Source organism: Cibotium barometz, chromosome 52 (assembly GCF_041138505.1).
Source record: "Cibotium barometz isolate CiBa-2024 chromosome 52, ASM4113850v1, whole genome shotgun sequence".
Lineage (NCBI taxonomy): Eukaryota > Viridiplantae > Streptophyta > Polypodiopsida > Cyatheales > Cibotiaceae > Cibotium > Cibotium barometz.
In genome coordinates, this window is record NC_141097.1 from 19,245,381 (window position 1) to 19,251,344 (window position 5,964).

The window sequence follows — 5,964 nt, forward strand, 5'->3', positions numbered from 1 at the left end:
GTAACTAATAGAAGAATCTCTTTCCTAGGAAAAAAAAAAGTTATGTCTGGCAAGGCTTGTGTCCAGCCCCCCATAATCTTCACAGTGGCCCAGGCACACCAAGCCGTTCTAGGGTTGTTTCAGAAGGATGGATACTCAAGTATGTCTTCCAAGGCTTGTGTCCGGCCCCCATTATCTTCACAATGGCCGGATAGATGGATTAGCTAGATGGATTAAGTATATTGTTAAGAATTTTTTTAAATATTAATTACATTTTGTTGAGTTCTAGAGCTTTTGGTCCGATCATAGTCTGTTTTTTTTTGGCAGCTGCAATCTCTGATGATTGGACTTACTTTGGGATTATCTCTAGTAGCTTCTGTCTATCTTCTGGGTGTCTCTTTGGGATTCATACAGTTCAGTTGGACCCCAACTTTATCCTTTGATGGCTCCAAAACATTGTTATCAAATCTGGCATCCGGCTGGAAGATCTTGAAGCTGATGATGCAGTGTTTTGGGATAAGTTTAGCTGTTTCTTTCGTGGAGGAGCTGCTTTTCCGATCCTGGCTTCAGGATGAAATTTCGGCTGACCTTGGATTCCATAGAGCAAGCATGCTTTCGGGACTTGCTTTCTCGGTTTCACACTGGTATATAACAGAGAACTTGATATTTATCTTGAATGTATCTCAGTTTTAAGCTGTTATCAAACTAGGGTGTGTTGTGCTTTATTTGCAGGTCTCTTCCAGTTGTACCAGGACTGTGGCTACTATCTTTACTTCTAACTGGGGCCAAGGTGAGATGCAATGGGGATCTTGATTTAGCCATCGGTATACATGCAGGATTGATAGCAGGAAACCAAATTATCAACCTAGGTGGACAAGTGAAGTACGGTGTGAATGCTCCGATTTGGTTTATTGGCACTCAGACCGGTGACCCATTTACTGGGTTGATTGGTGTGTCTATATTAGGTGTGTTAGCATTGCTTTTGTATCCTTGGGATTATGATGGATTGGAGAGAATTTAAATCCTACAGATGTAGGCATGTATGTTGCAATGGCGGCATTGAAATCTTCGGCACCCATAAACTGCTACCAAAATCACCACCGCCCATTGTGCAAAATCTGCATCACCCATACATCACTACCAGATGCAGGCATATATGGTGCAATGGCAACATTGAATTTCTAGTGCCCATAAACAGCCGCCGGGAAATCTTACTGCTCACATACTGCTACAATGGCAAGAGTGAAAATCTCCAATGCCCGTGAACTGCTACAGGTCACTCATTTTGGTATGCAGTAGTGAAATTTTCCTCCGCCCATCAGGCATGTACATGTATAAAGATCTTATCAACAATACCAGCTGCGTTTATAAAATGCAACCCTTAAAGGCAGTGACTTATATATATGCACATATGTATGTACGTATGATGGTACATAAGGTGAGGAACTGCAGAAGCTTACAAAGCTGCTGTTGGGATCCATACAAAGGATTAGGATTTTTTTCACTGACCAAGTGGCCAGAGAAGAGGCATTGCGTGATTGTAATCCATTGAGAAAATTATCAAATGAATAGTTCAGTTTTGGTCACAACTCAGACTTGCTTTGATGGCAAGATCAAGTGTACAAGAACTAATAATAGGAAATAAGGTTCTTTACAAACAGATCTCCTGTATGTATGTAAAGATTCTAAGGTTCCCCCCTTAATTCATTGGTGCTCAAGGATATACTTGGGAAAATAATGGACTTGAAACTTTCCTTAACTCTTTTTTAGGCTTGGGTGATTCTCTCTTACTGAAGCATCCTTTTTCGCCTCCAGTTTAAGAGGTTGAACCTGTGGATTGGGTCATTATGATCTAGAGTCTTATCGTGATTCTTAATAATAGTGTTTTTTTTTCTCTCTTACCTTGGGTGAAGAATAGAAGAAAAACCTGAAACAAATGTATTTTATGATTACAGTCATTGTGTAAAACTAAACTCCATCCCCCTCTCTCTCTCTCTCTCTCCCTCTCTCTCTCCCCGCCAATGTGTGCACACACACGAGTGCTTGGGGGAGAATGAGAAGAAGAAGGTTCTGTACTATCATCCTCCTGAGGCCAAAATGGCCTATGGAAATCGAATACAATACAAGAAAACAAGAAAAAGTCTCCTTCCTCACCTCGTGGGAAGAGAGCTGTCAATTAAGTACATTATGGATTTGTATTCAACAGGGCTCAGGTGCGGTGTTGCAGCTCAAGTTCTATTTGGTTGGTGCCCTGGTGCTCCATAAGGCGGTGCTGGTAGTTAAGAATGGCAGCGATCAAGGTGCCCAATGCTGAGGGGGTGTCGAAGGGTGGTTTGGAGGACGTGAGTTGGCTTATAGCATGTGGATAGACAGGACTATGCTCATCGGTATCCTCAAGGCACATACAATACATATCGCCCATCGCCCTCACATACAATACCTGTCTAATGGTCAAAATCTTGCTTCCCATGTTATTTGTGACAATTGGGCTTTTTGGCAGATCTCTGACTTCGGTCATGCATCTATATACCCTTTCTAGAGCCACAAGCTCTCATGGTCTGATCCCTCTCACTTGGAGCATGACTTGAGTATGGATTATAGGCTTTCACCCCCAAGTGTCTATGCTGTTTCCAACAGATGCAGAGATTGCACCCCCATCCTGCCCCCCCCCCCCCCCCCACAACACCCAAAAAAAAGAAGAAGAATAAATCTGCATTCATTAACACTGCTTAACACCACTTGTTTTTTATAAAGTAAATTGTGAGGGAGGATACTAAAATATGCATACCTTAACTCTATTTAACACCACCTTTTTCTTATAAATTAAATTGTGAGAGAGGGTACTAACATTTGTAGGTTAAAACCCAATGTTTAACACCACTTAGGTAACCAACGCATCAGAGAATAGATGTGACATCTAAATGTATTGCTATGAGTGCATTTATAATCTGCATGCATAGTACTAGTTGAGTCAACCTTCAGTCTGTGCTTTGAACATTGGTCCCTTTTGTGGTTGGTTGAGACTTTGATTCTAGGACATTTAATTTTCTGTGTTGTTTCAATTTATTGTCCATGTATGTATTGGTGGGGATTGTGCGAGGCTAAGCTGTCTTAATCAATATAATTTTGTTTGTTGCCACATTGAGAGAGAGAGAGAGAGAGAGAGAGAGAGAGAGAGAGAGAGAGTTCTATTAATGTCTACTACGAAAGACCAAAGGGTCTATGAGACTAGAAGTGTTCCGATGTGTCAATGAAGTGACAAAATCATAGAAAAAAAATATGATTAAAAAAACCCCAATTAGAGTTGAGAGAAGAAACAACCACCCTATTAATAAGTGCCAATGATTCAATGCTACAATGGTACAATCTGTGGGGATCCAAGTGGGTCCTCAAAATCTATGACCGTATAGAGGCTCTCCACATCGAGGGGCACTCTTGTATCTCTGGAAGATCTCTCGGATCTGAATCTATGGGGAGAAGCATCTCCTTGGACTAGTGGGTCTTGGTCGTATAGCTTGTTGCAGTTGAATCGTCTTGTCTAGGGAGACGCCTTTTAGGTGCCACCTAGTTGAATCGTCTTGTCTAGGGAGACGCCTTTTAGGTGCAAGGTGGCACATGTGACCAGTGTGCCCTTCCTAGTCCGTCAAGTAGCGGCATCCGAGTCATGGCTATCTTGTGGTCGTTGGTGAGGGCCTCCATCCAGGGCGGATGAAAGAAACTTATGATGGTGTGCTATGAGAGGTATTTGATGTCTACCTTTGTCTCTCTGCCTTTCTCATGTGTTTCATTCTACCCTGTCGGCATCGTTGGTCTTGGAAATCAATGACCCGACATAGTGACCCAAACCCCTCCTTAAAGTGGCAGTGAAATCTCTCTTGTATCTCATAGTACACTGGGTAGCATCTGCAAAGATAATGCTTCTTTGTCTAACCTCTCGGGAATTAGATGACAAGGCATATGGCTACCTTAAGAGAGTCATAGTTACTCTCGTCGTTTTACCCGTGCTTGGTTGAATTTCTTCACTTTGACATTTAGAGAAATGGGCATAAAATCACATTGCATCAACATTCGTGGGGACCATCGCACTGCTTCATTTTAATTAAACAATCGGATTTTCCTTGTTTGTACCAATTTTGAGATGACTATTCATCGCCTAAGGAGGGTCATCTTGTGAGAGGGATGACATTCTGCGTTCGTTTGTTGATTTGAAGTACTTTCAAAGATTTTGGGATTTAGACATATAATCTATAAAGTGGCAAAATAGGTTTACATTATCGTTGGTAATTGTGTATGTATCTGTCGGACATATTATTGAAGATTGTAGGAGTGTTGTGAGTGCGTAAGTTATTGTAAGTTCTATCTATTTAGCCTACATAATACCATATTTGGTGTTGGTGAAAGTTATTGCAGGTAACAATGTCTGACAACCTATCCTAGATTCTGAGTGAGAAGCTAGACAAGAATAACTTCCAAGCGTGGAAGTTCAAGATGAAAAAAAATCTATGGGAAAAGGATATTGGGAGTTTATCATAGGTAACGAGAAGGAGCTCGAGCTTTTGGAAGAAAATCCTACTCCATAACATGTACATGCCTTCAAGGTCTGGCATGAGAGGAGGATGAGTAAGCTTATGTATTGGCTCTCTATTAGTGTGTCCGATTCAATGATTAGTCATATGCATGATGCATCAACACCTAAAGATATGTGGGATACCTTGGTTAAGCCGTATAGCATAAGTATCAAGGTTAAGAAGATGAAGTTAAAGCAAGAGTTGCATAAAATGTGCAAAGGAATAAGTAATGTATCAATGATTACTCATTGAAGATTATAGGGCTTGCATATGCCCTTGCCTCTATTAAAGCACCAACTGACGATGTCAGTTAGATTGAATAGGCTTGGAAAAGTCTATACTCGATTTTAGACACCTTGGAAAAAATTTCCAAATTTTCAGGAGCTTATAGCCCTTTTGATCAATGAGAAGACCAATGTTGGGAATAAATCATCTGGTAATATGTGAGAGCAAGCCTTCTACACAAACACATATAGAGGTAGAAATAGATCTTCATCTAGAGATCGAGGTGCATGTCAATATGAAAACAAGAATCATGGACACAACAACAACATACAAATAATTGGAAGAGCCACTCTAGAGGCAGGGAAGAGCCACTCTAGAGGCAGGGGAGAGCCAAAGAGGCTAAGGTGGATGGCAAAGAAACTACAATGGAAATAGCTTATACTACTATTATTGTGGAAAACCAAGGCATATAGCAAAGGACTGTTATATTAAGCAAAATGGTATAAAAAAGTGAGAAGTTGCCAACAAGGGAACTATGCATCTTTAAGTAAACATGTTAAAGATAGAAGTGAGCAGTTATTTGTGATGCAACATATGCCTAGTTCCACGACTAAAGATGCACTAAATTTAGGACATGCACGATATTTTGATTCTAGTGCATCTAACCACATGAACAACCATGGTGAGTGGTTGAGAGAATTAATGGATTTGAAAAAACCAAATAATGTAGAAACATGTGTGATATAACGCATCCTATTATGCATGTTGGTAAAGTTCCTTTGTCTATATAGGATGACAAAATGAAGTAACTTGCTGATGTGCTGTTGAACATAACAAAGAACCTAATTTCTATTGGGATAATGATTGAAGAGGTTCTGCAAGTGAGGTTTAATCCTCATTGATGCTTGGTTACAAAGGAAAATAGAGTTGGTAGAATTTTCAATTAGATGCAAGCATATACTTGAAGTGAAGGCTGCACATGTGTGATTAGGTTTGCTTTCTCTCCCATTGGTACACAAGGGTAGCTATCTAGCTATTGGGTTTGCTCTCTCTACCATTGGCGATTGACAAGATAGCTTTACCTACCCGAACTCTTGATTTGCACACTAACAAGGATCGAGCATGAGCGTTTAGAACGGTAACAATGATACTTTTTGTAATATGACAATGGTAAAAGTACACTCTCCCATTT

At 40.5% G+C, this 5,964-nt stretch overlaps 1 pseudogene across 1 annotated transcript in view; it reads left to right on the forward strand.

Moving 5' to 3' along the window:
- Nucleotides 1–1,738, forward strand: part of LOC147608916 (uncharacterized) — a 21,903-nt pseudogene extending 20,165 nt beyond the window's left edge. The window contains exons 6-7 of the transcript XR_015264394.1: nucleotides 289–623; nucleotides 712–1,738. The product of XR_015264394.1 is annotated as an uncharacterized LOC147608916 (transcript). The remainder of the gene's footprint in view (nucleotides 1–288; nucleotides 624–711) is intronic.
- The last annotated feature ends 4,226 nt before the right edge of the window (nucleotides 1,739–5,964 follow it).